The sequence below is a fragment of the Sycon ciliatum genome, chromosome 1 (assembly GCF_964019385.1).
Source record: "Sycon ciliatum chromosome 1, ocSycCili1.1, whole genome shotgun sequence".
Taxonomy (NCBI): domain Eukaryota; kingdom Metazoa; phylum Porifera; class Calcarea; order Leucosolenida; family Sycettidae; genus Sycon; species Sycon ciliatum.
In genome coordinates, this window is record NC_088643.1 from 46,170,156 (window position 1) to 46,181,231 (window position 11,076).

At 47.4% G+C, this 11,076-nt stretch overlaps 1 long non-coding RNA gene across 2 annotated transcripts in view; it reads right to left on the reverse strand.

Annotated features, from left to right (window-relative positions):
• LOC135828768 (uncharacterized) overlaps window positions 1–10,560 on the reverse strand; it is a 31,695-nt gene extending 21,135 nt beyond the window's left edge. For both annotated transcript variants that reach the window (XR_010555747.1, XR_010555746.1), the window contains exons 1-2: window positions 9,906–10,560; window positions 9,243–9,406 (exon numbers count right to left, since the gene is read on the reverse strand). This is a non-coding gene — a long non-coding RNA (uncharacterized LOC135828768). The remainder of the gene's footprint in view (window positions 1–9,242; window positions 9,407–9,905) is intronic.
• Between the last annotated feature and the right edge of the window lie 516 nt (window positions 10,561–11,076).

Genomic DNA, 11,076 nt, shown 5'->3' on the forward strand with positions numbered 1-11,076 from the left:
CTAGGCCCTCATATGTTCATCATGCTAATGTTCGAAGCAAAATGCGACACAGTCGTATGATTGTTTTAACAAACAAAAATACGCAATCCTGCCCTTGAACTCCCTATTGAATTTTGAATAGGGTGGCCAGCAGTCTTTTAGCGATATGACACGGGACAAGAGCGGGATAGCGAGCTGTCTTTGGCGATATGGCACGGGACAAGTGCGGGATAGTGCACCAGCCGCAAGGTTCGCTGCGTCACACCAGGCCCTACATGGCCTATGGCCCACATACCGAATTAAAGCGGTGTGGACCCTAAAGGCAACTTAGCAGGATAGGATGGTAACCTGATTATGAAGTTCCAGACATTCCAATTCACGGCAGAAATGAGGAAAGGGAAGGACCATTTCCTTGCTGATGCCTTGTCCAGGGCGCCAGTGGATCAGCCAGTGTAGAGGGATCATGTGGGCGAGATGGGTTCAACGGTGCCAACGGCGATGACAGAAATTGCAGCCCCAATGCAATCGAACCCCTCAGCAAGAAGGTCCCGACATCCAGACAGCAGCTCTGAAGAAGGCGGCTGAGGAGGATGCAGAGTACTAGACATTGCTCCACAAAATCTGCGAAGGTATTCCCCAGGAGTGAAGCGTAGCCGCGGCGGCCTCCAGGCCATACTGGAATGTCCAAGAACACTTGACATTGGAGAATGGCTTAGGTTTGAAGGATCAGTGCAAGTGGTACCAAAACAGCTACAGCGACAAGCGCTAGCTATTCCCACGGCACACCAAGGCATCGAGCGTACTTAACGACATGCCCAGTGGACAGTATATAGGCTGAACAATACAGACAATGATACTGAGAAGGACACACTTCAGACTCTTGAACATGTCCGTATCAGTGCATGTCATTGCATTCTTGTCTCCGAGGAAACTGTTCACGTATTTGAAATACCGTCAGACGATACCGACAATTATTGATTCCCTCGTCAGAGGTGGCACAGTGTGCAGTGAGAGTCAGGGTAGCATCGCGAAGAAACCAATGCTATCTGAACCAACGACCGGATTCCCGTTTTAACCCTTTGCCGGTCTAACTCAATGTATGTGAGGGGCGGTCACGCAAATACATGTACACACAACCAGCAATAACTCAAGAACCATGTGATGTAGGTATGGGTAAACCATATATTTTAAAAATCTGTATGCCTGAACGCGTCCAGCAAATTCAAATATGACTAGGTCCAGGCAAGGATAGGGCCCATGGTAGCCCTTCAAGTTGAGAGAAAATACAATTGCGAATGAAATACACGAATATCACAGCACGAAGGGCATACCAAGTTCGTGATGGAGCTGAAGTCGTACGATAAAAAATCAGGTAAGGGATACGTCTTTACAAGAAATGTAGGCTCTCTACAATACCGCCATTGAACACCAACACCTCGCCATTGGCGATACGCCAGCAGCAGCAATTCCCATTCCACGATATCGCAGTTTCGGTTTGTTCATCTCAGCGCTGCTCGCGTCAGATTCACTCTCGCTCAGATGAGTACTCAAGCGCGAGCTTACGCATGCCGTGATTCTCACGGTGAGGCGAATCAGCTGATCGCACCTGACGAGTCCTTGTGACAGTCACTGTCGCCATGACGGCAGCAAGAAGGCTTCCTCTCTGTTTGGAGAATTTTGTTTCTTCATTCGTGGACGATATATTTTTGAACTAGCAGGACTCAACGGAGCTCTTTTTCTCAACACACTACACTGCAAAACCTCCCGGGAGATCCAGCCTGGACTGGTGATGTTACTGCTCTCAGAACGCTTGTCAAACACGGCCCCAAGAGATGCACTCGCATTCTCGAAATGCGCGCATGGCGGATGGTCGTCTTTTCCAATTTCAACAAACTTCAGTCGATCGATACGGCAAAAATTTGTATGGAAAGCATGGTTGTTTTGTACATCGTCAGAAAGCCTTGGACCTCAGCTACGCGTAGAGCGCCATTTTAGCTGTCTCCTAGCAACAAGACCCCAAAAAAATGAGGGCCAAACGTACCGATACTATAGTATCGATTCGCTTATGGTACGCCGGTAAAGGGTTAAACGACGAGTGCTGACCTGTGCTCATGCCAAGGAGAGCAGTAACCAGTAGGTGCTTATTTACCCGACGTGACATTAGAGCTGGATGTACCAGCCTGCTATGTCGGATACCACTAACCATGCATCGACTAGGCGCCAGGCGCGAACTAATGGTGGTGGTGGTAGCGGTGAGAAGGAGAGCTCTGTGCCAGAATAACTTTGCAGCCTAGAGAGCGTGTGTGGGCAGGCGTGTATTTACCGTCATATTGCAAGGTGTGTATTTATCACCATTTGAATCAACCACAAGTACAGCTGTATTGGTGTCTTCAACTTCATTCTACGTCGTAATAGACCATATTATGGTAGGAAACAAACCGAAGGAAGCAAGCATGCCCGTGAGGATGTGCTGACATAAGCCTGTCTGGGCGGAGATATGGGGCTGCGGGTGTTTTTGGTTTGACTGTGCCTGTTCCAGGGGAGGTACATCGTTTGAGCCAAGCACGTACAATGCAGCATTGTATGCCACCCATGATCATGCATAGAGTTGCATGTGATTGGATACGCATTGCATGTACTATATGTACGCTAACATGTATCTGATCACCGGTAACTCTACCGTCAACTTGGCGCTCTTTGCAGACTCGCACGGCGTGCAAACAGAGCCGCCACAGCAAATGAAGCGCAGCCATCATGGCCATCTCTCTTCTGCATTGCAACACTCCCCCCTTTTAAATGGCTATTCTCAGTGGCTTTTGCTGCACCAGGAGACAAAGGGCCTTTCTACTTAACCTCTTCAGCACGGCAGGGGTTTGTACCTGGCCCGCGGGCCGTTTTTCATTAAATTTCACTTTTTTTCTAAAATTCGATTCTAGCTTGTGAATTTCACCTAACAATGTGCATTTATCATTGTGATGACTTATTTCAGCAGTAAAGTCGGTGTGAACATACCCTACTGCACAGATTTCAATGCAAATCAGCGCAGCAAATTTACGTATTTCCAGCACATCTATAGAAGTAGGACAGCTATTACAGGGTTTACTGCATGCAGTATCGCTTCTAGCTACAGGTATCAACAACTGCTAGTCAGAATGATAAAATATATAATGTATACTCATGGTTCACCCTCTATATGTACATATTTACATCGGTTTAGGACACTCTACATGTCCGCAAACTCGAACAAATTTGCGTTTAGGAACCACTCGGCAATTGTGGAACAGCTACTTTCCTCGGTGCGATGTCTCGAAGCACTCAAGGCAATACCCTGGGTTCTTCGGGCAATCAGCACACATCTGCCGCACATCTCGGCGTTTCCCGTTGGCATAGCAGAACACACACATCTTCTGCGGCTTCTCCTTCTTGGCAGTCGCTGGGATGAGCCGTAGAAAGTGAGTGTCGAGTGGCTTTGCGGTACCGGCTGCAGCAGCCACAGCTGTGGTGTGCTCTGTGATCTCCAACTTGCCCTCTGCTATCAAACTCTTGATGGCTGCCTTCACGAAGTCATAATGCGACATCTTCACCTTCATCTTGTGCAGATAGTATGCGTTTAGCAGGGCCTGCTCCATCAGGTGCGTGGCCAGTTTTTATACCATTTTCTGGTTTTCCGAGCAGCAGTGTACACCGAAATCATCCCGTCGTTTTTGTCCACACCACCCATCTTCTTATTGTAATCCTGCACCAAATCAAGCTTCCGTACCGGCCGGCGCTGGAGATCGCGCTTGCCAGTTGCACTGACCGTGGCTGTGTGGAGCGTGGAGAGGAAATGTACCTCTTTCGTGTCATGTAGCTTGATGAAAATCATGCCACCGCCACAGCGATACAGGAACTGGCCTTTCTGGAGGCCCTTGTGCTTTGCCACCTGCTTTGGAAGGCCAGTCCTGTTCTTGCGAACAGTGCCGCAGACGCCGGTGTTGTGCTCAGCCAAGTGAGTAGCGAGTGGCACGCTGGAGTACCAGTTGTCGACGAAGAGCTTGTAGCCCTTGCCGAGTAGCGGGTCCATCAGCTTGTCGACAACGGCACCAGGCACTCCAAGCTTCTTCACCGTGTCCGGGCTGAAAGTGTCGTTGTCTTTGCCCGTGTAAATGATGAAATTGTGGAGATAACCGCTGTCCTCACACAGGGCGATTATCTTCATTCCGAACCGTGCTCGTTTCGATGGAATGTATTGGCGGAATGAAATACGGCCCTTCCATGCCACCAGCTCCTCGTCAATGCACACCCACTCCTTCGGCACATACACTTGCTGAAAACGGTTTTGGAGGAAAGTCACCAAGGGCCGGATCTTGGTCAATTTGTCAGATTCGTCAACTTCATCGTTGTTGGCAAAGTGAAGGAAATTGAGAATTGATGTAAAACGCTCGCGGCTCATGGTGCGGTTGTAGAATGGTGTGGCTATCACAGGGTCAGTTGCCCAGTACTGGTCAATCTCCGGCTTGTTGACAATGCCCATGTTGAGGTAGAGTCCCAGGAAAACTTTCATCTCTCCAACAACAACTGGCTTCCACGAGCGGGCAAAACTGCGAGCCGGCAGAGTATGTAGGTTGGCATCGATAAATGCGCGTGCATAGCGATTGGTTTCCGTCACAAGATACTCAAAGAAATCTTCGTTGAAGAACAATTTCAGGTAGTCAAGTGGAGTTGGATGGTCTGGAAGCGGCATTTGGAGACCGGAGTTGCCAGTGAATGGCAGTGCGGTAGGTGCAATACTCTGCTTCACCCATATGCCTGGATGCATGTAATCACAATGTGCAGAAAATGTGTATTTCAGTATCAATTCACATATCTGTTGCATATTTATTTGTACTTCAGTACTTGGTGTCCATAACATCAACAGTGACATGCTAGAACGGGCACAAAATATCTGCAATTCAAAATACCACTAAGTTAGCCCACCTTTGCAAAAATATAGTCAACAGCATGCAACAATGCATGAATATTTGAAATTTCAAAATTCAAAATTAGTGAAATTTTCAAATTGTAAATGCACCCAACTCACCTTCGCTTCCATCGTCACCTGCAGCTAGAACCTCGACAGCTTCCACATGCGACTTCAAGGACATGGCCTCGTCGCCAGCACTGGTGTCCTCCGTACCACCTGTTGCTGCTTCCGTGCTCTCCATCCCCTCAACATCGTCAGCAGCATCGCCAATTTCTGGTGACGCACTTCGTTCAGGAGATGAAGACACAGACTCATCTGCCGACGAAAAATCGCTCTCAGAGACAGTTGGCTCATTATCGCTATCCAAACTCAGCGTGACCTGCTCTAAAACTTGGTCGATCTCCTCTGCGCTGTATCTACGTCGTGCCATGGTTGAAAATGTCAACAAATTGTCAACAAATTTATTTCTGATTTATTTCCGCACTGCGCGACCTACTCTTGCCGTGATACATGGCGAACTCCACGTGTACTTGTCGTGATACGTCTCCTGAACAGGCCTAGCTCCGCGGGACCACGGTACAGGCCTGGTACTAGTACACGGAAGCCAAAACAACTGTACGACGTGATGTAGATCGTATCACGTATATGTACGTGATCCGTGGACCGGTAGCATCCAGGATCACGTACATTTACGTGATGCGTGCTAAAGAGGTTAAACAGCATTCAGGAACGCCTTGCTTTAGACCACAATTTTAGTCCATATTTGCTATAATATTATTATAGTCCATGTTTGCTTTTTTTTTCTTCTTTTCCTTTTCTTTTTGACTTCTTACTCTTTTCCTTGCTAGCAGTGGTTGGCTATAAAAACCCTGCGATCGCCATGCAAAGTGGTCATTGGCTACCCAGCCATGCATTGCTTGGAATAAAACTAAACTAAAACTAAATTTCGAATATGCCGATAGCCTTACCCGGCTGATCTTCTCGTCTGTACTCATGAACTTCTTTGAAGCATTATGTGCTACATATACCTATATCAGGGTTCTAGCCAGGTCAAAATAGTAGGGGGGGGGGGGGGGGGGGCATGGGAAAAAGTTACCCCGTAACCATTTTTCCACTTTCCAATATTGTCTTGCCACGCTAAATGCAACGTATGGGGTGAATCCCCGACTTCGCCCCCGGACATATGTGCCTTTATGAATCATCTAATACCGTAAGACATGCTATTATAACGAGTCGCAAATTTAACGATTGTGCAAAAATTATAATCCATAGGTTAATGAGAACATACGATAACAATCTTGCAATCTTCTGGCATATCCGCACATGTCACATACCGTAGAATCCCGCAGATAAGCCCACCCGCATATAAGCCCATGTTCGCGCATAAGGCCAGGCCAAGTTCGAACATCGCAAAGCTTCGTTGTACAAGCCCATGAGCCTACAATAGGGCTTGAAAGTGATGACGTCAAAACGGCCAGGGAGTAGTCAGTTGACATCAGATTTCTATTTTGGATCCACTAAGGTGTGACTTTGCTATTGCCTCAGTATGTGGGTGCATAGCAACCCACTCATGTCGTATGCAGGCGTGACTTTTACTTCGCCACCAGTTGTAACCCCGCCCCCAGTAGCCAAATCAGTCAGTTTCACTGGCTACATCACCTTGCTGTGAGTGAGATGGCTTGAAATGTGCTTGGATCCATACAAAAACTGGATCCAAGTGTATCCAGTTTTTGAATTTTTGAAATTGTTGCTATGCTGTGACGTAGCACTTTCAAGCCCTATTGTAGGTCGTACCATGTACGCATGCATGTCTTACAGTAGTGACTTTCGACTGCATTTTCGTAGAGTTGCATGAAAACACAAAAATCGGAAAATGAGTAGGAGCGGCACTTTTTCACAGGGAGGCACAAACAGAGTAGGGGGGGGGGGGGGGGGAGTAGCGCCCCTCCCCCCCCCCTACCCCTTTGGCTAGAACCCAGCTATACATGTATGTACATTGTATGCCCTACTAAACCCTTTCCATACAACTACATGTAGACTCGACCGGACCAGAGACCAGGAGACACAGACCCGCTTTTCGTTGCACTGCCTCGGGCCAGGCAACATCTGCGAAACTGCGTAGCTAACACTTGTCCTCTAAATCCAGGGCATAGATTAACGGCCGGACATCGGACATTTTCCGGCCATTTTCGGCCACTGACCGGACGTTTTCAATTTCACCGGACATAGTGTCCGGTCAAAAAAGGAAAAAAAGAGCAGCGACCTTTCGACCTTTTTATGCAGATTTGGGCTTTCTTCGGAGCTTCGTGCCAAATGCGACTTGCATATCGTACAACTAACACGTCTACACCGTAGCCTCAGGCGTAGACTTCACCAGATTTACTTGATCCGCCTGTAGCAACGCGGTTGCTACAGTCAATTCACACTTTCGACCTTTGGTACATGGTGTCGGCTTCGCACTTGAATCGATGGGTTGAACTGCAGTCTGATCTGCAGTGCAGTTGTTCGCTCTTGCGAGGAAGATGTCATCTTTTATTTTTCACTCTTTCACTGACCAGGAATGCAGATAGTCTTTTAGAATGTCTTGTGGAAAGCGAAAGGGAGATTCAGAGGACTTGCCGCCGGACAAAAAAGTCCGTGGTGTGAAGGCCGTTACTTGCGATAAGTGGATCTCGGACAATGATGCAGAGCTGACTACTTCCGCCAGGCTGATTTATGACCGGCAGAAGAACGATCGGCTGTTAGCAGAATGTTTGAAGTGTTCCGTGTGCATCAAGTTTGTAGACTGAGTCCACAGTTGTCAAAACTTCAGCGAGGCTTTCATAACCGGATCCAAGAACCCGAGAATATCAACGTTCAAGGATCATGCTGGAACGGAGATGCATAAACGAGCAATGAATCTTTTCCGTAGGCAAGAGTGTCCCGCTCGAAATGCCCTCGAATTCGCTCCAATTGCGAAGGCACTGTGCAAGATTGACGATGGTGCTGCCGCTATTGCACGACGCAAATTCGAACTGACTTACCTTCTCTGCAAGGAGCATATCGCGTTCGCAAAATTCTTGACTGCAACGCTTTTTTGTACATACATTTGTCGTCTGTAAATAGTTCAGTTTCTAATACAAATAAATTGGCGAATTGTACATTGTGTGAGATACGTCCACATAATGAGTCATTGTGAATATACTTCAGTACTACTAAAAAAAAGAAGAAACACCCTGAAAATGTGTTGTGGAAAATGTCCGGGCATGTCCGGACAGATTTCAAAACGGAAGGACATTTGTCCGAGCTAAATGAAATCCTTAAGCTATGCCCTGAAATCGGTACGAGCAAGAAATTAGTTGTTTGTTGTAAACCAGACGTACGTGTACCTGCGTGCGTGAGTTGTGATTTTCCATGCTTTCGTGCGGAATATTTCTTCGAGTTCACAGCGAGTTTTTCCAGGCACCACATACAGTAAGACGACAAACTCCCCGGGCGATCACCAGGATTGTCAATGTTTTTTTTAATTAATGGACTGTAGTTTAAGTTTTCTATGTGTGATTACATGACACTCACAAAAAACACATCTCAGCTGGAAAGAAAGCAGTCTGCCACCACTTCAGCCCTCCACTACAGTAGAACGCCGATTATCCGGACGTCAACATGATCAAGATCGCCTGGTCCGGCTGGGCAAAAACAAAATTAGGCGGTTTTCGAGGGTTTTGCTGATTTTCGCCACTTGGAGCACCATTCAAGCGGTACACGAGATGACTGTATTACAACAGGTTGGAGTCAAAATGTATAACGATAGTGTCATCATTTTTTGAGGAGCTGGAGTGTGCCTAGTTCCTCTTGTACTGCCGAAGAGAATGACGAGATGACTGTATTACAACAGGTTGGAGTCAAAATGTATAACGATAGTGTCATCATTTTTTGAGGAGCTGGAGTGTGCCTAGTTCCTCTTGTACTGCCGAAGAGAATGAAAAATGGTGAAAAAATGCGGGAATATGCATGTTTTAGATAGATGCGTGACTGATCCCTTATCCGAACAATCTTCTCATCCAAACCCCCCCCCCTTTGGAGACAGCCCGCATCCCGAGGGGTGCGGCTATAATCGGCACTCGGCTGTATCTAAGTTCTAATTTCAGGGCAATATCGGCTCGACACCTTGCGGCGTGACATGTGAACTGTACCATGTCAGAATTGAGTATAGGATACGGGACAGTAGCATGATGAAATCTGACACGAACCATGAAATTTATTAATTATTTTATTGTTTATTGCAAGGGCAATTACATAGGGAATAATAATAATAATTATACTTGTAGTATTATGTACTTACGTCAAGTACTCAGTGACATGTCTGTCATTGGGTCAGACATGCATGCTATAAGGCCTCCCCATGTGCACTAGGGATACCAGGGTAACCCCTCTGATGTTGGACCTTTTCACAGACGGGCAAGTGTTGCTGGCGTTGACGTAAGATAGTGCTGTGGTCTCGCCTGACTGCACAGGAGCATTCAACAACAGGTGAAAAAGGGGGTGTGAATAAGCATCTGTTATTACATTCTCCAACAATGAAGGCAAAGGCAACAGAAGCGAGGTGTTGGATAATTATTAACTAATCACCCACAATTCATTCATGGAACGTTGTTTTGCTAGTCTCCTTACAACAATGGTATCATACAGTGGGCATATCCGAGGTGATAGCCTCTTAGGGAGTGCCCTACAGTGCAGTGGCTACACAGCATTTGCCAGGCATTTGTAGCAGTGCAGTGGCCGTCACAAGACATCCTCTATCAATTATCATGAGCATCTCATGGATATGGCAGGTCTTCACAACGCCCCGCCTCAGGCAACCAGGACAGGTGATACCAAACGTCCTCCTCCGGCCCAACTTCCACAAGTTCCAGCATACCAAGGCAAGGCAAGTGCGCCACTACTGGCACTCTTGGCCTTGCTCTGGCACTTCTCGGCGGACAGCCACCTGTCCTGTGTCACTTACCTCAGACCTGTCCACATACGTTCTGGGTGGCAGTAATGTTACGAAGCCAAAGCGCTGGCATCCCTTTCCTTCACTCATTGACGAGACATTTTCGGAAAGCGTGCCCCGTCCGCTACCGTTGTGTAAGTAACAAAAGCTGCCGTAATGCGGTTCAGGAGCAAGCAACGATAAACAGTACAAAGTCATGTAGACGTTGCGCTCATAGACGACACAGAAACTCGGCCGACAACATGTTCGACCAATTCCAGCTTCGTGCCCTACTATACTACTGGTGCGTTGTAGCCGAGACTCGGTATCGTTGAACGCGAATATACTCACTCGCAGACTTCTAAGATAGGATTTTCCCTACTACTAGTGCTACTGTTATGCCCGGGAGCTCCCAACGCCACGGAAGAGTATTCGCTTACTGACTAATTATTAATTTTGGCTTTTCCGTTGAAGTGCCAAGGCGCAGATAAGCTATCCGTTACAAGGCAAACAAGAACTCCCATTTCTTGCCGGATTGGCCTCCAAAGACTGCTAAGTAGTTCAGCCCCTCCTGGCTGTACATCATCGGCAGCTCTTCTTATCGGAGTAATCCTCCTCCACACTGACGCACGACGGACTGGTGTGGGTGAGGCAAATGAGCGACTTGGAGTTTGATGCGCTTTTCGTTCTGTCGAGGTCTTGCATGTATTTACTTGTAGACATGCAAGTGTGAACATTGCGTGATTTCCAGCAAAAACAGAGGTGTGAAACTGTCTACCGACGTTGCAGCAGGTGGTGCTAAAACGTATTATGGTGCTTCAAAGTCCGAACCTGAGATAAGAGTCATGAAAACGACTCCCTTCACGACTCCGATCCCTGCGAACAGAGTGGTCTACGTAGGCCAGTGATAAGCCAGCAGCATTGATGTCGCTAAAACATCACTCCAGTTGCATGTTGATCTTCCAGAATGACCTCTGCGCGCTACTCTCAACATGATCGACCCCTTCCGATTTGCATCCGATTTGTGACCTGCACCTGGTGTCTGGTGACAGGCAGAGGCAATCTGGTACAATCTGCTCGCCCGGCGCAGACATTTCATGCTCTGTGGCGCTAGACTGTGACATGCGGAAGGCAACGACGTACATGTACGTCTTGTCGAGCTGTCAAGATAAAGAATGGATGTTATACTAGAATAGTCTTTGTT